General features: G+C 43.6%; 2 pseudogenes; both read right to left on the reverse strand.

Annotated features, from left to right (window-relative positions):
- The window catches only part of LOC109027730 (putative uncharacterized protein FLJ44672), a 48,885-nt pseudogene extending 24,351 nt beyond the window's left edge, over nt 1–24,534 (reverse strand).
- LOC115932248 (uncharacterized) lies at nt 14,126–14,225 on the reverse strand (annotated as a pseudogene).
- Nucleotides 24,535–24,711: the final 177 nt, after the last annotated feature.

The raw sequence follows: 24,711 nt of genomic DNA on the forward strand, positions 1-24,711 counted from the left end.
GTGGTCATGCAAGCGATGGGAGGGGCTAGAAATACAGATGAAGTTTCCCTTCACTCGCCTGCTGTTCACCTCCAGCTCTGTGGCCCTGTGGTTGGAGACCGCTGCTCAAGTGCATTCGAAAGGATCCATCCCATGCCATTCTTCAGAGTCATCTTTACTGCTGCAGTGGTCAACTTGTAGCACCCCTAAGCTCGCAGGACATATGCTTCAACTGGCATTTCACAATCAACTGTATGTGGTAGCTTGAGTCATTGTGAGGTCACTTCCTGGAAATCACCAGCATCCCATATCCCATTAGCAAGGAGCTCAGCACTGCTCCTTGGATAACCAAACCTATTCCCAAATCCCATCTGTGTGCGTCTGTCTCCTGGTACCGTTCCTAGCATCAATTCTGTATTTGTAGGAGTCCAATCAGGAGACACAAACCACTCAAAAGTTTAAACTAGAATGAGCAAGATGGCTCACACCTGTAATCCCAGCACTTTGGGAGGCCAAGGTGGGTGGACTGCTTTGAGCTCAGGAGTTTGAGAACAGTCTGGGAAACATGGTGAAACCTCGTCTCTACAAAAAACACAAAAATCAGCTGGGTGTGGTGGCACTTACCTGTAATCCCGGCTACTCAGGAGGCTGAGGCAGGAGAATTGCTTGAGCCTGGCAGGTGGAGGCTGCAGTGAGCAGAGGTTGTGCCACTGTACTCCAGCCTGGGTGACAGTGTGAGACCCGGTATCAAAAAGAAAAAACGTATATATATATGTAAATTTAATATAAAAAGTATTAATTTTGGCCAGGCACAATGGCTCATGCCTGTAATCCCAGCACTTTGGGAGGCCAAGGCAGACAGATCACCTGAGGTCAGGAGTTCGAGACCAGCCTGACCAGCATGGAGAAACCCCATCTCTACTAAAAATACAAAATTAGCTGGGCATGGTGGCACATGCCTGTAATCCCAACTACTCGGGAGGCTGAGGCAGGAGAATCGCCTGAACCCGGCAGGTGGAGGTTGCGCTGAGCCGAGATAGCGCCATTGCACTCCAGCCTGGGCAACAAGAGTGAAACTCCATCTCGAAAAAAAAAAAAAAAAAGGTATTAATTTTTACAGAGGATCAGCACAATGAGGGACACACTAGCACAAAGTAAAGACAACTCTAGAGAATACGGAACTAGCAGAGGCCAGGCATTGTGGCTCATGCTTGTAATCCCAGCAATTTGGGAAGCCTAGGCAGGAGGATCGCTTGAGGCCAGGAGTTGGAGACCAATCAGTGCTAAATAGTGAGACTCTGTGTCTACCAAAAAAAGAAACATTAGCCAGGTGTGGTGGTGGTGCACACCCGTAGTTCCAGCTACTTGGGAGTCTGGGGTGGGAGAAATCCCTTGAGCCTGGGAAGTCTACACTACAGTGAGCCAAGATTGTGCCACTGCACTCCAGCCTGGGCGACAGAGTGAGACCCTGTCTTAGAAAGAAAAAAGGAAAGAAAGTGTTAATCCCCCTATGGGAATCTCCTCTTCTCCTGCCCTCTCTGGAACCTCACTTGTCAGTTCTTCCTCCCACTTTCCTGTATCTTTAACCTATCCCCCACTTTTAGCTCCTTCCCATCATCATTTAAATTACTCAAACTTCTTCTGTTTTAAAAACCTCTCCCTAAACTCAGTGAGAGGTCTCCTGCACACCCATTGAGCCATCTGCTCTCCCTGGTGCCTTCTCTACAGCAGCCTGAGCCATGTCTGTAATCCATGAATCTCATCATGTTACTCCCCCATTTACATCACTTCTCCTTGCCTCAGGGATTAAGTCCAAACTCCTTAACAGCCCCTGCTCTGCCCTGCCTTGCAAGGCAGCCTCACTGCTTGCCCCTCTCCATTTCATCTGCTATGGAGTCAAACTGAGCCTCATCTGCCCCTTCAACGCACACTCTTTCTCCTCTGGGAGTCTCTGAAGTGGGTAATATCCTCTGCTTATAATATGCTTCCCCTTAAACCTCTACTCTCTTCCTAGCTAGCTTCGACTCCTCTGTCACTTGTCCGCTTTGGCATCACCTCCTCATAGAAGACTTCTCTGACTCCCGAGATTCTCAGGAGCATGGCAGGTGAGGTGCTCCTCCCATGAATGGACGGAGATTAGGGAGTGTGTGTTATTCATGCTTAATTCACCAGTGCTTAGCTGAGTACCTGGCATAAAATAGTTACTGTGGTGGCCAAAGTAATAACCCCCACCGCCACCAATTGCTCATGTCCTATGTTACACAGCACAATTACATAGGAAGGGGGAATTAAGAGTGCAGATAAAATTAATGTTGCTCATCAGCTGACCTTAAAACAAGATTATCCTGGAGTATCTAGGAGAGCCCATGTAATTACAAGCATTCTTTAAAACTGGAAGAGGGAGGCAGAAGGTTAAGAACCAGAGACGGTGGGCACAATGGCTCATGCCTGTAATACCAATACTTTGGGAGGCCAGGGCAGGAAAATCCCTTGAGTGCAGGAGTTCAAGGTCAGCCGTGGCAACATACTGAGGTCCCATCTCTACAACAAAATAAAAACAAAATTCCCTGAGTGTCACGATGCTTACCTGTAGTCCCAGCTACTGGGAAGGCTGACATGGTAGGATTGCTTGAGCCTGGGAGTTTGAGGCTATAATGAGCCATGATAGGACCACTGAACTCCATCCTGAGAGACAGGGCAAGGTCCTGTTTCTAAAGAAAAAAAGGACATTGGAATCAGGGTCCTCTCCATCCTGAGGTGCCTACAAGGCATTTCTCTCTGCAAACGAGTAAACATCACCCTCCAACTCCTTACGGAGTGGAGCAGCAGGAAAACTCCTTCACCTCATTTCTGTGCTGCTTGGGAGGCCTGGACAGCCCAATAACCAGCTCCTTGCTGATGAAGCAATCAGGAAATGGCTCGAGTTGAGCTAAGGAGAATTTGGATCCTTCTTTTGGTTCTCAATAGGCAGGGTAGGGGCCAGGCATGGTGGCTCATACCTGTAATCCTTGCACTGTGGGGGGCCAAGGTGAGAGGATTGCTTGAGGCCAGGAGCTCAAGACCAGCCTGGGCAACATAGCAAGACCTGGGTGGCATACACCTGTGGTCCCTACTACTTGGTAGGATGAGGTGGGAGGATTGATCACTTGATACCAGGAGTTTCAGGCTGCAGTGACCCATGATCACACCACTGCACTTCAGCCTGGGTGACAGAGCCAGACCATGTCACAAAAAGTTAGAAAGAAAAAAAAAAGAGAGAGGGAGAGAGACTATACACAGGCACCACCACATTTGGCTAATTTTTAAATATTCTGTAGAGACAAGGTCTTGCTAGGTTGCCCAGGCTAGTCTAAAACTCCTGGCATCAGGCTGGGCATGGTGGCTCATGCTTGTAATCCCAGCACTTTGGGAAGCTAAGGCAGGCAAATCACCCGAAGTCTGGAGTTCGAGACCAGCCTGGCCAACATGGTGAAACTCTGACTCTATCAAAAATACAAAAATTAGCTGGGCAGTAGTGGCGTGTACCTGTAGTCTCACCTACTCGGGAGGCTAAGGCAGGAGAATCACCTGAACCTGGGAGGTGGAGGTTGCAGTGGACCCCATCACTGCACTCCACCCTGGGTGACAGAGCGAGACTCTGTCAAAAACAACAACAACAATAACAAAAACAAAAACAACAACAACAAAAAAAACTCCTGGCATCAAGACATCTTCCTGTCTTAGCCTCCCAATGCCCTGGGATTATACTGTTTCCTATAATTGAAGACACTTGTTCTTATACTGCTTTAAGGTATAAAGGAAGAAAAAAAAACAGATAATGTCAAATGTTGGTGAAGGCCGGGCATGGTGGCAGCCTGTAATTCCAGAACTTAGGGAGGCTGAGGTGGGCAGATCACTTGAGGCCAGGAGTATGAGACCAGCCTGGGCAACATGGTAAAATCCCATCACTACAAAAAAATATAAAAATTAGCTAGGCATGGTGGTGTACACCTGTAATTTTCAGCCACTCAGGAGGCTGAGATGAGAGAATCACTTGTGCCTGGGAGGTCAAGGCTGCAGTGAACTGTGATGGCATCACTGCACTGCAGCCTGAGAGACAGAGCAAGCCCCTATCTAGAAAAAAAAAATGTCAGTGAAGATGTGGAGGAATTGGAACCCACATACATTACTGGTGGGAACATAAAATCTTGTAACCATTTTGTTTGGGTATTTCTCTTCTTGTCATTTTAATTGGATTTTTAAAAAATCAACACAGGGTTTCACTATCTTGCCCAGGCTGGTCTTGAATTCATGGGCTCAAGCCATCCTCCTAGCTGAGCCTCCTGAGTAGCTGGGATTACAGGTGTGAGCCATTGCACCCAACTGGTGTAGCCACGTTAGAAAACAGTCTGGCAGTTTCTCAAAAGGCTAAATGTACAGTCATCCTATAATGCAACAATTTCACTCCTAGGCATATATCCCAGAAAAATAAAAATATATGTCCACACAAAAACTTGTACAACAATCTTCATAGCAGCATTATTCATAATGACCAATACATGGAATACATGGAAACAACCCAAATATCCACCAACTGATGAACAGATAAACAAAATGCAGTGTGTCTCTACCATGGAATACTGCCATAGAAGCAATGAAATATTGATACACACTATGACATTAAGGAACTTTGAAAACACTGTGCTAAGAGGGAAAAAAAGCCACAAAGGATCACATATTGTACAATTCTATTTGTCCAGATTAGGCAAATCTATAGTGACAAAAAAAATTAATCAATGGTTGCCTAAGGCTGGGGGCGAAGGTAGGTGGGGAGAGTAGGAGGTAGTGGCTGAGGGGTATGGATTTCTCTATAGGGTAATGAAAGGTTCTAAAAGTGACTGTGGTGATCGATGCACAGCTCTATGAATATTCTAAAACCTACTGAATTGCAGATTTCAATAAATAAAGTGAATGGTATGTGAATATTTTAATAAAGCTATTATGTAAAATAATAATAATAGGGGGCTGGGCACAGGTGGTCATGCCTGCCTGTAATCCCAGCACTTTGGGAGGCTGAGGCAGGAGGACCACTTGAGGTCAGAAGTTTTGAGCCCAGTCGGAGCAATGTGGCAAGATCCCGTCTCTATGATAAAAAATTAGCTGGACATGGTGGCACATGTCTGTAGTCCCAGCTACTTGGGAGACTGAAGTGAGAGAACCGCTTGAGCCCAGGAGTTTGAGGCTACAGTGAACCATGATCATGTCACTGTACTGTAGCCTGAGCAACAGAGCAAGACGCTGTCTCTGAAAAGGAAAGAAAACAAATGCAAGTTTTTATCACTTTGTGAGTGTAGCCAAGTTGGAGGAGAAATAGACAATAATAAGAGAGCACTGAATAATGACGGTGAGTGGCTGGTTAGGCTCAGTTGCTAGCTAAATGGCTTCTAAAAAATTCAATAAAGTTACAGCTCTGGGGACAGTCATGTAGTCAAAGAATGAATGCTAAACTCATTACAAATGCCCATGGTCTTTATTTACATGCCTTCTAGTGAAAAATTCCTAAGTGCCTAAATAGCAAGTCTGCAATGATAGCAGCTGTTTATTAAAGACTACAAAAAAGAAATGGAGGCCGGGTGTGGTTGCTCACATCTGTACTCCTTGAATTTTGGGAGGCTGAGGCAGGCAGATTGCCTGAGGTCAGGAGCTCCAGAGGAGCCTGGCCAACATGGTGAAACCCCATCTCTACTAAAAATACAAAAATTAGCTAAGTATGGTGGCGGGCGCTTGTAATCTCAGCTACTCGGGAGGCTGAGGCAGGAGAATTGCTTGAACCCAGAAGGTGAAGGTTGCAGTGAGCCAAAATCGCACCATTGCACTCCAGCCTGGGTGACAAGAGAAAGACTCTTATCTTAAAAAAAAAAAAAAAGAAAAAAAAGAAATGGCATCTTCTTCAAGAATTACATTGTGTTTCATGATAAAGAAGCTCTAATTTTGCATTTGTTCAAGTATTGATGAGATTTAGCCAATATGACACCCATCTTGGATAAAATGCAAACAACACAATTTCATTTTCTCATTAACAAAACTGATTAAGTAGTCTAATATCAATTCTGATCTTATTAAAAACTGATCAGATTTAAAAAATTACGGAATTATGGAGCCAATAAGATGTTACAACCTGTTCCAAGGGGAATTCCAAAATCCACACATATCTGAGACCATCAAGTATGATGAAATATATTTGATTACTATATTGAAAAATAAACTGATTACATAGCCAACAATTGGACAGGGGTCTCCTCATCCACAGCCACACAAACCCGATTATGCAGCTATGTGGTTACAAGGCCTACATAGCCTAGAAGGGACTGGTCTGACTTGAGATTTCATTTGTATTTGTATTTTGAGACAGGGTCCCACTCTGCCACCCAGGATGGAGTGCAGTGGTATAATCATAGCTCACTGCAACCTTGACCAACTGGGCTCAAGAGATGCTCCTGCCTCAGCTGCCCCCATACCTGGGAATACAGGCAAGTACCACCATGTCAGGCATTTTTTTCATTTTTCTAGAGACAGAAGTCTTGCTATGTTGCCCAAGCTGGCCTCAAACTCCTAGAATCAAGAGATCTGCCCATCTCAGCCACATGAGTAACTGGGGCCACAGGTACATACCATCATGCCTGGCTATATTTATTTTATTAAATTTTTTTTTTTTATTTTTGTAGAGAGGAGGTCTTGCTGTGTTGCTCAGGCTGCTCTCAAACTCATGGCCTTAAAACATACTCCGATCTCTGCCTCTCAAACTGTTGGAACTATAGGTGTGAGCCACTGCACCTGGCCTAACTTGAGATTTCTTTTATCTAGCATCCTTCACTTGGTAGGATTGGGAAAGGCAGTAGTGTTTTTTAAAATTACTTAATAATTCAATCAGAATCAAACTCAACCTTGACCACTGCCTTCTCTCACAGCTCACATCCAGTCTGTCAGGAAATCCTACTGACTTCAACATGTATCCAGGCTCTGACCACCTCTCACCACCACCGTGAACCCGGTCAGGATCACTATCATCTCCCAGCGGGATGTTGCCACAGCTTGGCCCCCATGCTTCTACGCAAATCTTCCCATAGTCTTTCTCAACTTGGCAGCCAAGTCGTGCTTTTAAATCAGGAGACAGATCACGTCGCCTCTCTGCTCAGAAGCCCTCGGTAGTTCCCATTTTAGTCAGAGTAAAAGCCAAAGCCCCAACAATAGCATCCCAGGGCTTACACAATCTGTACCGATCCCAGCCCAGCAACTCCCTGGCCTCCTCGCTGACTTCGCTCCCTCTATCTCTTTGCTCCACTGGCCTCCTTCCAGAGCCTCAGACACACCAGAGAGTTTCCTCCTAATGCCTTTATCCTGTTGACTCAGCCTACAATGCTCTTCCCTCAGCACCTTGGCCAGCTCCATCACCTGCTTCAAACTTTTGCTCAATATTCACTTATGAGGCCAACCCTGACCACTCTACTTAACACTGCCATCTGTCCCCATTCCCACCATGCTCATTTCTTTCTTTCTTTTTGAAACAACGTCTTGCTTTATTGCCCAGGCTGGAGTACACTGGTGCAATCACAGCTCACAGCAACTTCAACCTCCCAGGCTTAAACAATCCTCCCGCCTCAGCCACCCTAGGAACTGAGACTACAGCTGCATGCCACAACACATGGCTTTTTTTTTTTTTTTTTTGAGATGGAGTCTCGGTCGCCCAGGCTGAAGTGTAAGGGTGCGATCTTGGCTCACTGCAATGTCTGCCTTTTGGGTTCAAGTGATTCTCTGCCTCCCGAGTAGCTGGGATTACAGGCACCCACCACCACACCTGGCTAATATTTGTATTTTTGGTAGAGATGGGGTTTCACCATCTTGGCTAGGCTGGTCTTGAACTTCTGACCTCGTGATCCACCCTCCTCGGCCTCCCAAAGTGCTGGGATTACAGGCGTGAGCCACTGCACCTGGCCTTTTAAAAAAATTTTTTTTAGACATGAGGTCTCATTATGTTGCCCAGGCTGGTCTTAAGCTCCTGGGCTTAAGCGATCCTCCCACCTCAGCCTCCTAAAGTTCTGGGATTACAGGCATGAGCAACTGTAACATGAGGTCCCAGCTTCATGTTCATTTTTTGTTGTTGCTACAACAAAGTACCCTACATTTAGTGGCATCAAACACCACAAATCTACCATCTTACAATTCTGGGTGCCAGAAGCCCAACTAGGTCTATTAAGGCTAAAGTCAAGGTGTCAGAGGGGCTGCATTCCTTCTGGGGGAGGCTCTAGACAGAATGTGCTCCTTTGCTTTTCCAGCTTCTAGAAGCCACCCCCATTCCTTGACTTACCTCGTGACTCCATATTCAAGGCCAGAAGTGCAGCATCTTCAAATCTCCCTCTCTGACCTCTTCTTCCATTACCACATCACTTTCTCTAATTCTGACTCTCCTACCTCCTTCTTTTATAAAGATCCTTGTGATTGGTGGTTATGGGGGCTCCCATCTGTAATCCCAACATGTTGGGAGGCCAAAGAGGAAAGATTGCTTGAGGCCAAGAGTTAGAGATCAGCCTGGGGAAAATAGGACGACCCTGCCTTTACAAAATTAAAATTAAAATCAGTTGGACATGGTGATGCACGCCTGTAGTTCCAGCTACTGGAGAGGCTAAGGTGGGAGGATTGCTTTAGCCTAGGAGGTCAAGGCTGCAGTGAGCTATGATCACATCACTGCACTCCAGCCTCAGTGGCAGAGTGAGACTCTGTCTCCAATATAAGAAAAGAAATATACATTTGGTCTCTGCCCCTGGTTCCTGGCATAGAGCTTCCAAAGCTCTTATAAAGCCCTAAAGCCCTTCGTGACAGAGGTAATAGGAGCATTTTCTGTTTTGATATTTAGTCTTAGTCCCAGGTTCCTGACACAAGGGCCTCTAAGGTCTTTCAGATCTGCAGCATGGTAAGAATGCATGTGGGATGCTGTTGAGCTAACAGGGTGGCTGCAAGCTCCTAGACTGCTTCAGGAGGAGGGCTAGCTGCCAGAGAAAGCAACCACATTTTTTTTTTTAAACGGAGTTTGGCTCTTGTAGCCCAGGCTGGAGTGCAATGGCACAATCTCAGCTCACTACAACCTCCACCTCCCGGGTTCAAGCAATTCTCCTGCCTCGGCCTCCCGAGTAGCTGGAATTATAGGGATGTGCCACAATGCCTAGCTAATTGCTGTTATTTTTAGTAGAAACGGGGTTTCACCATGTTGGTCAGGCTGGTCTCAAACTCCTGACCTCAAGTGGTCCATGTGCCTCAGCCTTCCAAACTGCTAGGATTACAGGAGTGAGCCACCGCACCTGGCCCCAACCACATTTTTTGAGGCTTGGAACTTTCAGCCTCACCTGCTGAACTCCAGGAGGCAAAAGGAACTGGAGATTGACTTAACTACCAATGGCCAATGATTTTATCAATCATGCCTCCATAAAAACCCAAACAGCAGGGTTTGGAGAGCTTCTGTGTTGCTAAACACGAGGAGGTCCTGGGAGGGTAGTGTGCCCAACAGAGGGCATGGAAGCTCTGTGCCCCTCCCCACTTACCTTGTCCTGTGCATCTCTTTCATTGGCTGTTCCTGAGATGGAGCCATTACATTGAGCCAGTAACAGAAAATAAGGTGGCCAAATGCGCTGGCTCATGCCCGTAATCCCAGCACTTTGGGAGGCAGAGGTGGGCGGAATCACTTGAGCCTAGGAATTTGAGACCAGCCTGGGCAACATAAGAAGACCCCATCTATACAAAAAATAAAAGAAATTAGCCAAATGTGGTGGTGGGAACCCTGTAATTCCAGCTACTTGAGAGGCTGCAGCAGGAGAATCACTTGAGCCCTGGAGGTTGAGGCTTCAATGAGCTATGATTGCACCACTGCACACCAGCCTGGACAACAGAGCGAGGCCCTGTCTCTTAAAAAGAAAAGAAAAAAACCTGTTTTTCTAAGTTCTGTGAGTTGTTCTAGTAAATAATTAAACTCAAGAAGAGGGTCATGGGAAACCCTGATTTCTAACTGGTTGGTCAAAATACAGGTGACAATCTAGGACTTGCAACTGGCATCTGAAGTGAGGGTGGTCTTGTGGGACTGAGCCCCTAACATGTGGGTTCTGCGCTAACTCTAGGTAGTGTCAGAATGGAATTGTGGGATACGCGGTTGGTATCCAGAGAGTTGGAGAACTGGTGTAGAAACTCTGCACACACATTTGGTCAGAAGTCTGTGAGTGGAGAGAAACGTGTTGCGGGAAGTCAGGGACCCCAAACGGAGGGACCAGCTGAAGCCACGGCAGAAGAACATAAATTGTGAAGATTTCATGGACATTTATTAGTTCCCCAAATTAATACTTGTATAATTACTTGGGCCTGTCTTTACTGCAATCTCTGAACATAAATTGTGAAGATTTCATGGACACTTATCACTTCCCTAATCAATACCCTTGTGATTTCCTATGCCTGTCTTTACTTTAATCTCTTAATCCGGTCATCTTCGTAAGCTGAGGATGAATGTCCCCGCAGGACCCTGTGATAATTGTGTTAACTGCACAAGTTGTTTAAACAGTATGAAACCTGGGCACCTTGAAAAAAGAACAGGATAACAGCAATTTCAGGGAACAAGGGAGATAACCTTAAACTCTGGCTGCCTGTGGGCCGGGTGGAACAGAGCCATATTTCTCTTCTTTCAAAAGCAAATAGGAGAAATATTGCTGAATTCTTTTTCTCAGCAAAGAACATCCCTAAGAAAGAGAATGCATCCCTAAGGGTAGGCCTCTGAAATGGCCGCTTTGGGGACGGCTGTCTTTTACAGTTGTAGATAAGGGATGAAATAAGCCCTGGGCTCGCGTGGCACTCCCAGGCTTATCAGGACAAGGAAATTCCCGCCTAATAAATTTTGGTCAGATGGGTTGTCTGCTCTCAAACCCTTTCTCCTGATAAGATGTTATCAATGACAATGCGTGCCCGAAACTTCATTAGCAATTTTAATTTTGCCCCGGTCATGTGGTCCTGTGATCTTGCCCTGCCTCCATTTGCCTTGTGATATTTTATTACTTTGTGAAGCATGTGATCTCTGTGACCCACACCCTATTCGTACACTCCCTCCCCTTTGGAAATCACTAATAAAAACTTGTTGGTTTTGCGATTTGGGGGGCATCACGGAACCTGCCGACATGTGATGTCTCCCCTGGACACCCAGCTTTAAAATTTCTCTCTTTTGTACTCTTTCCCTTTATTTCTCAGACTGGCCGACACTCAGGGAAAATAGAAAAGAACCTACATGAAATATCGGGGTGAATTTCCCCCGATATCACACAGGCTCTTCTCTCACCTGTCTACCTGCTTAACTGCATAGGAGAGGCAATGCATGGTGCTCATGAACAAGGCAAGCATTAAAGTCAGACCAGACTAACATTTGACTCAGTCTTAATATTCAGGTAAGCTTGGGCAAATCGCTCATTAACCCCAAGTCTTCATCATTTTGTGCATATAATGGGGATAACTGTGGCACCCACCTGTTTTTGTGAGAATCAATGAAATATTATGCTTGATGTTATTGTGATCATGATACTATCTGACAAGGGCAGTGATGCATGATAACATCAAAAAATTAGAAACTGTAATGAGGTCTCTTGGGCAAAATTCCATACAAGCAAATTACTGTCTCTACAAAGCATTTCTGCCACACTTAATTCACCATTCCCTGAACAAAATGTGCCATCTTCATTGTTCAGGTCTGTATAGTGCTGGTTTCCCTGCCTGGGCAGCTCACTCCATCCCATCCCAGCCCAATCCCCATCCCTCCACCTCCCCCTTCCCTCCCCACTCTCATACAACTCTTCCTTATCTTACAGGACTTGGCTTCAATGTCACCTTAACTGGAAGCTTCTCTCCCTCTCCAGAAGAGCTTCCCATTGCACTTGATGCATGCACTATTATTTGATCATTTTTGAGTTACAGTCCAAGTCTTTTTGTACCTGAATAACATGTTGCCCAGTCAGTTTCTCTTCCTGGATTCAGAAGTCTTTCATGGTAGGTCCAGCTAGAAGTGACAAAAAGACATTTAAAAAAAAAAAAAAGAGGGATGACACAGACAGACATCAGCACTTAAAAGTTTTAAACGATATGTGAAAAACAAAATTTAAAGGCTTCTAGGAGAAATGTAGGAGGGAAGGTGTTACTGGGAAATATGATAGAAGGTTAATTTTTATTTTATTTTATTTTTAGAGAAAGGGTCTTGCTCTATCGCCTAGGCTGGACTGCAGTGGTGCAATCACAGTTAACTGCAGCCTCAACCTCCAGGGCTTGAGCAATATTCCCATCTAATTTTTATTTTGTTTAAGAAATGCAGTCTTGCTCTTAGCAAAGCTAAAGTGCAATGGTGTGATCATAGCTTACCGCAGCCTCAACCTTCTAGACTCAAGTGATCCTCCAGTCTTAGCCTCCCCAGTAGCTGGGACTACAGGTGTGCACTGCAACGTGTAGCTCATTTTTTTTTTTTTAATTTTTAGTACAGACAAAGTGTCACTATGTTGACCAGGTTGGCGGTGATCTCCTACACTCAGGCAGTTCTCTCACCTCAGCCTTCCAAAATGCTGGGATTACAGGTGTGAGCTGCCACACCTGGCTGAGGGGGTTAATTTTTAATTATATAAAGAGCTCAAAGCAAATATTAGAAGGAGCCTAAATGCCTCCAGCAGTTGACTGGTACTGGTAAATTGTGATACATCCATATAATAAAATATTATGCAACCATGAAAAGGATTAAAATAGATTAATAGGTATTGGCACAAATGTCCACGAAATATGAAAATATGAAGTGATGTTCAATCACCATGTATGTATCTTGAAGGATATGGCCCATTTTCTCAATTGCAATTATTTCCTGAGATAAGATTATAGGTCTCAAGAGTGAAGGATATTTTTCACTTATTTAAAAGTATTTATTATTTTTATAATTTAATAAAAGATTAAACAGATCATTGAATTAGTAAAAGACAAAGTAACTCTATAAATAAATGGAAAAGACACAGATACCCCAGGCATGGTGGCTCATGCTTATAATACCAGTACTTTGGGAGGGGGTGGTGGGGGGATTGCTTGAGGCCAGGAGTTCCAGACCAGCCTAAGAAACAAAGCAAGACCTCCTCTCTAGTAAAAATAAAAAAATAAAAATAATTGGCCAGGCATAGTGGCATGTGCCTATAGTCCCAACTACTGAGGTGGAAAGATCACCTGAGCCTAGGAGGTCAAGGCTGCAGTGAGTTGAGACTGTGCCACTACACTGAAGCCTAGGAGACAGAGCGAGACTTCATCTCAAAAAAAAAAAAAAAAAAGGACAATAAAGAAATAAAGCTAATAAGCTAACATAAGGAAAGATAAAATATGTGACAAATAGGCTGGGCGCATGGCTCACAGCTGTAATCAAGCACTTTGGGAGGCCGAGGTGGGTAGATCATGAGGTCAGGAGTTCGAGACCAGCCTGATCAACATGGTGAAACCACGTTTCTATTAAAAATACAAAAATTAGCCGGGCATGGTGGCATGTGCCTGTAATCCCAGCTACTCAGAAGGCTGAGGCAGGAGAATCGCTTGAACCTGGGAGGCACAGGTTGCAGTGAGCCGAGATCACACCACTGCACTCCAGCCTGGTCGACAGAGACTGCGTCTCAAAAAAGAAAAAAGAATGGGTGACAAAGTAATAATATGAGGTCTTTCATTTATCACACAGAAAATAACTTGTTAAATTATAATACCTGTGTGGGCGAAGGTGCAGTGAAATGGCCATTTTCTTGTAGTATTAGTGGTGTTTAAAATGTATATAAGCCTTCCAGCATAAAGCTTGGAAATTTTTTTTAAATCATACAGACAGTGACTCATTATACTGCCTCCTCCAACTCCTGGCCTCAAGCAATCCTCCCACCTCAGCCTCCCAAAGTGCTGGAATTACAGGCTGACAGCCACCATGCCTGAAAGCTTTGCAATTTACATCAAGGGTAATAAGAATGCTCATGCCCTGTGACTCACAGTAATCTCACTTCTGGAAATTTCATCTTTGGATATAATTCAACCTAAACAAAAGGTCATATGCACAAACACAGTGAAAATCTGGGAGTAATTTTTTCTCTTTTTTTAAAAAAATATGGAATGCTTCACAGATTTGCATGTCATTCTTTCACAGAGGCCGTGCCAATCTATTGTTCCAACTTAAGTATGTGTGCTACTGAGGCAAGCATGAGTAATTTAAGATAGAGTGGTTAAGTGAAATAAGGAAGAATTATGGAGAATTTAAAAATCTATGCTATTTATAGGCACCTAGTAACAGCTCAGTAAATATTAGCTGCTACTATTATTATTTTTATGGTAATTTCACTCAATTAAAAGCTGTCATTAAAAATTACCATTGTCATGGAACATAATGTCTCCTACTGTATAATTGTAAAAACAGATACAATTTGTCCCTTGGTATATGGGGGGATTAGTTCCAGCTCTCCCATTTCTGTGTATACCAAAATCCACGCACACTCAAGTTTTCAAAGTCAGTCCTGTGGAATCCACATATAACACAAATGGGAAAATTAGTGAGGTGTGGTGACAAGCACCTGTAGTCCCAGCTACTTGTGAGGCTGAGGCAGGAGGATTGCTTGAGCCCAGGAGGTTGAGGCTGCAGTGAGCCATAATTGCACCACTGCACTCCAGTCTGGGCAACAGAGTGAGACACAAGGTTGACTTTTTAATAGAATTCTTCTGTTCACTTGAAGATATGCTCAGGATTGTGGCATATGAAAATTCTTCATAAAATAACTATCTAATCCAATTAATGCTGGAATTGGGAACAGCAGAAGTGTCATCTTAGAGCTACTCACAATGAAAGATGATGTCTGGGGCTCAGGTGTGTTGAGGTCCCCATGCCTGGACTATGGGTGCTGAGTGGGATTTACTTGTCCATCCATCTTCTATATTCCAGCACTGGGAAACTAGGGTTTATCCATCTTGATAAGATGTCATTTAAATTCCACTTCGCAAGAACCACAAATGGAAGAAAGGCCATGAAACCACAGGACAGTACTTGTTCTCAAGGGAATCTTCAGCTTAGGTGGCTCTGTAAGAGAGAAATTACATTGTTGAAAAATCGTCGCAGGTCAGGTGAGGTGGCTCACACCTATAATCCCAGCCCACTGGGAGACTAAGGCAGGAGGATTCCGTGAGGCCAGGAGTTCAAGACCAGCCTGAGCAACACAGTGAAACCTCATCTCTACAAAAAATTAGAAAATGAACTGGGTGCGGTAAAACATTCGTATAGTCCCAGCTACTCTGGAGGCTGAAATAGGAGGATCGCTTGAGCCCAGGAAGTGGAAGCTGCAGTGAGCTCTGATCTCACCACTGCACTCCAGCCTGGGTGACAGAGTGAGACTCTGTCTCAAGACAGACACACACACACACACACACACACACACACACATACACACCCACAAACACACACACACAGTCTGTCCAGCCTTGACTAATCAAAAGGGCCTTCTGGTTACAGAAGAGGTATGCTCTTTTGTAGGACAGGGAGAGACCAGCAAGCTTGTTCACAGACTTTTCCTCATCCTCTGCTTAGTTTTCCAAGAACCCTCACAGTGGAAATGGAGTCTCTGGGAAAATGACCTAAATCTTTGGGTTACCAGGGGAGAAATATGCCTCCTTTGTCAATTAATAAATGGAACATCTGCCTTAAAATCCAGGGAGTTCTGCTAGAATGAATCACTCCCTAAGACCCTGACCTATGCATGGAACATGAAAAACTGAAGTTTAACTGGGCGCGGTGGATCACGCCTGTAATCCCAGCACTTTGGGAGGCTGAGGCGGGCGGATCACCTGAGGTCAAAAGTTCTAGATCAGCCTGGCCAACATGGTGAAACCCCACCTCTACTAAAAATACAAAAATTAGTTGGGCATGGTGGTGGACACCTGTAATCCCAGCTACTCGGGAGGCTGAGGCAGGAAAATCGCTTGAACCCGGAAGGCGGAGGTTGCAGTTACTTCTAGAAGAATTTCCATTAGCCCTTTGAAATCCTTCAACATCCATGAAGGCCAAAGAGTTTTCACCTAATTTAATCTGATGGGTATGTGACCAGAGTCTTTCTAGGGAATAGAGACTCCCAAACAGTTCAGCTGGGAAGTGAGGAGACAATTTATTACTCAAAATCAAAGGGAAATGAAAAGAAGCCAACATAGAATGTCATTATTCTTTCTTGGCGGGGAATGGATTCCAGAGTCATTCTGTGACCTTTACATGACCTCCTTATTAGCATCTAAAAGCTTCCAGTGTAGGATGCAGCCAGCTAGGTTCTCTTCTAATGTAATAAAATTTGCTTCAGCAAATCTTATGCAGAGCCATCTCCAGGCTCCAGAAACAATAGGCTATAAATTACTGGATCTCCCATTTGATACAATGAAGTATAAGCACGGTCCTGAATGACTCCTCTACATACTACTCTGGGTGGCTTGAAGTGAATTTGATACAAGAACTGGAGTGAGCGCAAAGCAGAGCTAGATCTAGGATTAATGTGCTTGGGCCCAGCTCCTCACTACTCACCTATGAGTCTAGTTCCAGAACCCAAGTAGAGGGTGGGGAAACAAGGCTCCTGAATTTTTTTCCCTAATATCTGCATCTCTTTCACATTTCTTATCTCCTTGCAAAGAAACTAAACAGGCTCAACTGAAATAACTAAATGATTAAACCCTATACAGAGAATCTCCAAAGACTGACAAAATATCATTCAAGACTGTTACACAGACAACCTTGAGGATGACTTGAGGTACCAGTGATCTACAATATTTGGGATCATTCCAAATTCCCATCAAGGATCTGTCTATATCAACAAAGGAGCCAAGGACCAACCATTCAAATGGGCCCTGCTGCCAAGCCTTTTTTTTTATTTTTATTTTTTTTACAATGCCATCTATTCATACTGTTCCATTTAATAAAACTGCAGCCCTTCACCTATCCTTAAGTCCCTTGGCCAATGGTACAGAGCCAGAGTATGCTACTCCCTAGCAGGAAATCAACAGAATGACCTACTAAACACCATTCAGAAGATGCTAAGACCCATGAATTGCAACAGGAAAGAAAAGACAGAGAATTAGTCAGACAGGTACATGCTGTGCCAAAAATGCACTACAGCCCCCACCCAATTCTGCCTAATCCTAGCTGGGCTGACACCAACCTGATGAGACAGCCCTATAAGATCTCAAACTAAAACAGAAACTCCTGAACTGGGTTCTTTCAAACCCAGGAAGCAGCAGTAAATCATTAAAGAACAGATAAGTTCTTAAGGTGAGGGAGAGTTTCAGATAAATGGAATGCTGGTAGAACACAGGGCCCAAAGGAGCAAAAGTTAACCTAAGCCCAGGTAGAACCTTGTTTACTAGAGTATTAGGCATGGGTTGGGGCAACTATTCTAACCAGAGAAACTGGCTTCAGTGAGGGCAAGTTGGCAATCCAAGGTATAGCATGCATAGGGCTGGCAAAATTCAGGGTGACTAAAGCAAAAGCTTCAGAACCAGAAAGACCACATCTGGGGTAGAGCACAAAACTCTCAAGAGATGAATCTTTGTAAGAGTGAGGCAGAACTATATAGCAGTTTTAGGAGATCTGTTGGTGCCCAGCAAGAGCTCCAAATGGGCTATATGCAGGGATGCAGGCTGTAGTCTCAGGAGAGGAGGTTCACGAAAGTCATTCAGTCCAAGACCTCAAACTGTGTTCTCTACTAAAAGGAATCAAGGTTCCCTAGAGAAATGGCTGACTCCATGTATGGTGCAGTATATTGATCCTGGAACATATTTTCTGCCAGAAAGCAAGGAATCCATCAAAGTCCAACAGGATCACGTCAAAAAGACATGAAAGTCAACTTGAAGAGATAATTATTAACCTAGATGAGACAATGTAAGCATACAAAACAATAAAGACTGCAATGGCCTGAAATACATCAAATGCAAACAATAATCTATGAGTTCATAATGGTATTCAGAAAAAAAACTACTTGTCAGTAGAGGGAAGGTTACTAGGTCACTAACTTACTACTCTGAAAAGTGACTTAAGATGAGAGGTAGGGTGGAGAATTAGCTATTTATTCAGTCTTTCCTGTACAAACATAAATTTTTAGGGAGATTGAAGCAGACGAAACAAATCTGGAAAAATGGAGGTAATCGCTTAATCTGCGGGTTGGGTGCATGGAGGTTCAACATATTTCTTTTGTGTATATTTGAACCCCCTACAAAAAAACCACAAGACAGAATGTCAGCCAAGCAGCTTAGGGTTTAGGCAAGGCTTCTGCCTACAAGAGACACTAGGATATGAGGGGTAGTTTTAGCCCTGATGGGCTGAGCCAACTAGAGGTATATAGGGAGGTGCTAAATTGCTGAGGTATCATGTTGCCCAGCACTTGATCAAATCCTAGATCCTAGGTCTGCTTGGTAGCATGCTTCCTAGGTAGTGGATCTGAGGCTACCTATAGAACTTCCTTTGCAGTCATAATTCGCTCAGAAACTACAAAAGTGCTTGCTCTTGAAAATGGAGTCTTTGTCCATTTCATGCTTCTATAAAAGAATATCACAGACTGCATAATTTATAAAAAGGAAAAAAGGAAGGAAGGAGGGAAGGAGGGAAGGAAAGGAAGGAAGGGAAAGAGAGAAAGAGGGAAGGAGGAAGGGAGGGAAGGAGGGAGGGAGGGAGAGAGAGAGGGAGGGAGGGGAAGGGAAGAAAAGGGAGGAGAAGGGAAAGGAGGAAGAAAAGGAAAGGAAAGGAATAAATTTTATTTCTTAACAGTTCTGGATGTTAGGAAGTCCAAGGTTGAGGGGCCTGCATCTGGTAAGGGTCTTCTTGCTGCATCATCCCACTACAGAAGGCAGAAGGAAAAGAGAGTGCAAGAAAGCAAAAGGGCAAAAGGGGCTGAACTCTGTTTTATAATAAGCCCACTCTGTGATTACTAATCTATTACCACAATAACAACATTAACTCATTCATGAAGGCTATTTTATTAGGCCCCACATCCCAACTGTTGCATTGAGGATTGAGTTTCCAGCACATAAACTTTGGGGGACACATTTAAACCATAGCAGAGCACTTAGGTTAATTCAACAAAGAGGAGCTGGGAAAATCAAAGGCATGAGAAAGACAGCAAAAGCTAGCAGAGAGAAATGCATAGGTTAAGGAAAAAAGTCACAGTGAATCTAGTGCAGGCTACTTTATCAAAAGCACCTAAAAAAGATCTCATTAACTCCCCCAGCTCACCTCCACCCACATCTAAAGAGCCACACACAGCACCACCAAAGGCAGCACAATGAGAACAGCATTCTCCTCAACAGACAAGCTGGGAGTATCTAGACACCTGACCTCAATAGCTCCAGAACAGCCCTAAAACAGTTCCTCCCTAACCACCACTCAAGTCACCAGCTTGGAAAGTATTAAGAAAACCCAAATCCTGACACACCACTATGAAACAACTTAAAACAGCAAAGAACAACCCATTTAAACAGCAATGCCAGCTGCTGGGAAAAAAAGGAACAATGAGTAGAGGAGAAACAGAACTCTTAGGGTCCACCAAGACCCAGTTTCTCAGCTTCAGCACTTTCAAATGCAGAATCCATACCCCTCTGGGGCCTGTGGAGCTCCACAAGGCATGTCGTCCTCAAAGACAAATGAGCAGGCAAGCTGGCTAGAAAACCACTAAGGGTATTATTCTTTAAAGAATCTTTATAGGGTCAAAGAGGAATGGGTCTTAACTGGCTATGTGAACTCCCCACAGATTCTGAGGATGATGTCAGTATCCCTTTCCAGATGTGTTTAACACTTTGCAGTCACTTGTATTCCTGCCACTGAGTGCCAGTGCTTTGCTAATTTGAACTGATTCCACCTCACGCTGACCCCAGCTCCCTGGATGTTACCATTAGCCAAGACTGTCACCCATACTGTACCTTTTCATAGAGTCCTAAAAACAGCTCTTCACCTACTCTTCCAGGACAAGTAAAAATGTCTGCCAAATAAATGGGGAAAAAAGATTCAGAGAGTGAAAACAATTAATATACTAACAAGAGAGCAAAAAGCAAATGGGGAGGAGAAACTAGGAAAATCATAGATGGGCTCACACCTATTTCCAAAGCTGGGCTAATGTCCTTTTGCTTGTGTCTGAATAAGGCACCAATTTTAAGCTGCTAGTGAAAAAAAAAGAAAAAGAGAAAGAAGCAGGCCCAGGCTGGGCGCAGTGGCTCATGCCTGTAATCCCAGCACTTTGGGAGGCCGAGGCGGGTGGATCACCCAAGGTCAGGAGTTCTAGACCAGCCTGGTCAACATAGTGAAACACCATCTCTACTAAAAATACAAAAAATTAGCCAGGCATGGTGGCGCATGCCTGTAAATCCAGCTACTCAGGAGGCTGAGGCAGGAGAATTGCTTGAACCTGGAAGGCAGAGAACGTGGTGACCTGAGATCACGCCATTGCCCTCAAGCCACGGCAATGAGAACAAAATTCAGTAAAAACAAAACAAAACAAAACCACCATAAAATAACTCAGACTTAATTAAATACAACCCTAGTGGTGAATGACTAAAGATGGATTACTCATAACAGAGATAACAGTCCAATAAGAATCCAGGAATCTTACCTTTTAACAACAAAAAAATCCTTTCCTTCAAAAGTAACATCCTCTCAAGGCCAGGAATTCCATTAGTAGAAAGCCTTCCTAAAAAAATTCCTGGCCAGGCATGGGTTCACGTCTGTAATCTCAGCACTCTGGGAGGCCAAGGCGGGAAGATCACTTGATGTCAGGAGTCAAGGTGGGAAGATCACTTGACGTCAGGAGTTCGAGACTGGCCCAGCCAACATGGTGAAACCCCATCTCCACTAAAAATACAAAAATTAGCCTGGTGTGGTGGTAGGCACCTGTAACCCCAGCGACTTGGGAGGCTAAGGCAGGAGAATTTCTTGAACCCAGGAGGCAGAGGTTGCAGTGACCAGCAGGGTTGCGCCATTGCACCCCAGCCTAGGCGATAAGAGTGAAAACTCCATCTCAAAAAAAAAAAAAAAAAAAAAAAAATTCCTTTGGGAAGGCCTTCTACATAAAAATCTTCAACATGAGACTGGAAAAAAGGGTATGGGATCATCACCGGACCTTTGGCTTTTACAGCTCGAGCTATAAGAACAAAAAGAAAAAGGGACATCATTTAAACACAGTATGTAGAATAATTATTGAATCTGTACTGGTCTTTAACTTTTACACTTTGATCTTTAATTCTGTTATTGTGATTGAGTCCAAAGAAAAACAGTATGAGTAAAATAAAAAGAACACCAAAAATGCTAATATTCTGTTTACCAAAGTCTGTAGTGAAATATCCCATTAAATCCAAGTGCAGTGACACACCCATAATCCCAGCACTTTAGGAGGCTGAGGCAGGTGAATCTCCTGAAGTCAGGAGTTCAAGGCCAGCCTGGCCAACATGGTGAAACCCCAACTCTACTACAAATACAAAAATTAGGCAGGCTTGGTGGCAGAGGCCTGTAATCCCAGCTACTTAGGAGGCTGAGGCAGGGAGAATTGCTTGAACCCAGGAGGTGAGCTTGCCATGAGCTGAGATCATACCACTGCACTCCAGCATGGGTGACAGAACAAAACTTCAACCTCCAAAAAAAAAAAAAAAAAAAAAAAAACAGCTAGCAGGTGACATTTGCTATGGGGAGACTAGGGATATGATCTTGCTGCAATCCTTCCATTTTAGTAAATCTAAACAGTGTGAATCCATTCTGTTTCATCCCCACTCCACTCCAGAGCCAAAACAAGAAAATCAATTATATTTCTAGTCCTTTAAAAACATATCTAACTAAATCATCTAATTAAAAGATAATATGCATGGTTCCATACTCTAAAAGAAAACTTATGTCCTGCATATCACGGACATTTGATGAATGCTTATTCAGTTGACTGGTGTAGACTTCAATAATAACCTGTTCAATGGATTATGCCAGATGAATCTTGCATCTCAAAAGTAGAACAAATATTGTTCTTTCAGTTTTGTCTACCCATAAATGCAATATTTACTAATAAAAAGAAAATGAGTTTATTGTTCTAGAGAGTATGAGAATTTTGACAACATGAATTCTCTTGTCCTAGGACATAATTAATACTTAGAGGCACACTATTTCATGTGGAAGCTACCATTAAATCAATGTTAAGTGTTAATTACCTCGCATAATCTTCTAATCTGACTTAAGACTGAAGACGTACCTCACAAAGCTGATTTATCAAGTTGTAAATCTTCACCTGTTGAATTCATAAGTTCATGTCTGAAAGGTGAGAATAAATACTTAATATTCACTAGGCAATATTCAGCAAAGTAATATCCACTAGTACATATTTAATATTTCATCATGAACTGCGGGTGTGAAGAGAAAAGACAGGCTGGGCACAGTGGCTCACACCTGTAATTCCAGCAGTTTGGGAGGCCGAGGCAGGCAGATCATGAGGTCAGGAGTTCGAGACCAGCCTGGCCAACATGGTAAAACCCCGTCTGTACTAAAAGTACAATAATTAGCTGGGCATGGTGGCAGGCACCTGTAATCCCAGCTACTTGGGAGGCTTGAGGCAGGAGAATTGCCTGAACCCAGGAGGTGGAGGTTGCAGAAACCATGATCACGCCACTGCATTCCAGCCTGGGCAAGAGAGCAAGATTCTGTCTCAATCAATCAATCAGTAAAAATATAAGGAGGAAGCACTTACTGTGTATTTATATGTCTGGTATTATGTGAAGCACTTTACTATCTTATCTAATCTTCGGGACAGATCTTCAGTTCTCATGACCACAAAAGAGGATACTAAAGCTCAGACTGGAGAAGAGACGTGGCCAGCCTGTGTCCCCAGGGCCTATGGTCTTACCACTAGGTTATAGTGTTTCCAGATATCACATGTTGTGAGATTTTTGCTTTAAAATGAACCAAAAAAAACCAAAGGCGAAAAAGGCATAAGCTATTAAAAAGTGGGAGAAACACTAAGAGAACCTTAAGCATGTAACTAAAAATATTATGGAAATGTTATTGAATTCATTAGCAAATTTAATGCTAGGTTTTCATTGAGGAGTAGGTTATATTACTCATGATGAAGAAAAATGTTCATTTTAAGTATATTAACATAAATACCATCAATATTGTCATGTTTAAATGTTCACTTAAAGCAATTCAGTTAAAATTCTGCATATCATACAATTTTATACTTTGCTAGTAGGTTACAAGTAAATAGTCACCCAAATAAAAACATCATGTGTTTTCCACTGGTTGTTGCTCTTTTTAGGTGAGCATTTGATGTATACCAAAAGAGAGAGGATAATAACAAATCGCTAATTTCTTTCATCACTATATAAAGGTGGCTTCAGGACAGAATAGTATAAAGGCAATGATGAATTTGAAATCTAACATCAATTCAGTGATGCATCAAGATAAAAGTAGAGACAACAGGGGCACCTTGGTGAGTACTGAACATTTTATTTATTTATTTATTTTGAGATGGAGTTTTGCTCTTTTTGCCCAGGCTAGAGTGCAATGGTGCAACCTCGGCTCACCACAACCTCTGCCTCCTGGGTTCAAGCGATTCTTCTGCCTTGGCCTCCCGAATAGCTGGGATTACAGACATGAGCCACCACACCCGTCTAATTTTGTATTTTTAGTAGAGACGGGGTTTCTCCATGTTGGTCAGGCTGGTCTCGAACTCCCGACCTAGATATCTGCCTGCCTTGGCCTCCCAAAGTGCTGGGATTACAGGTGTCAGCCACCGTGCCCAGATGAATTCCAAATTTAACAAAGCAGACTAAGAGAAACAATTCATTTAAAAAAATAATATTTGGCCAGGCGTGGCGGCTCACACCTGTAATCCCAGCACTTTGGGAGGCTGAGGTGAGTGGATCAGGAGGTCAGCAGTTCAAGACCAGCCTAGCCAAGATCATGAAACCCCGTCTCTACTAAAAATACAAAAATCAGCCAGGCGTGGTGGCTGGTGCCTGTAATCCTAGCTGCTTGGGAGGCTGAGGCAGAGAACTGCTTGAATCCGGGAGGCGGAGGTTGCAGTGAGCCGAGATCGTGCCACTGCACTCCAGCCTGGGCGACAGAGTGAGGCTCCGTCTCAAAAAAAATAAATAAATAATTCAATGAAATCCCTAAGATCCAGGGCTTTGCAATAAATATGTAAATAAATTTCCAATCTCCATACTGAAAGTTTAAAAGAAATGCTAACTAATAACTAAAGAAATACAACTTTTCCTCAGCTTTGCAGCAATCTAGAAACAAAGTCTGTAGACACTACAAAGCACCTTAGAAGGAGAAACGTGTAAGGATGGCATGACTCGCCGGCAGCCCTGGGCTTGTCCACGGTACCCCCATGATGAACAGTAACTCCATTGTGTAAACGCCCATGAACATAAGATTACAGGACTTTTCCAGTTTAGACATACCATATTTTCTTTCAGACAATTCTTCAATATGTTTACGTAGATCAGCGATACGATGATTCCATTTCTCTGAAAATCAAGCAAAAGTTGCTTCTCAATAATACGTCCCTATGTCAGAGCAGCACTAACGTATAATGACTTATTTCATATATTTTACATTCTAACAGTCCATATCATTTTACTGCTTTCAAGAAAAAATTTCCCCTTTTTGGTGGTTCTTAGAATTGGTTTAATGGGAGACTATTA

The sequence above is a fragment of the Gorilla gorilla genome, chromosome 1 (assembly GCF_029281585.2).
Source record: "Gorilla gorilla gorilla isolate KB3781 chromosome 1, NHGRI_mGorGor1-v2.1_pri, whole genome shotgun sequence".
Taxonomy (NCBI): domain Eukaryota; kingdom Metazoa; phylum Chordata; class Mammalia; order Primates; family Hominidae; genus Gorilla; species Gorilla gorilla.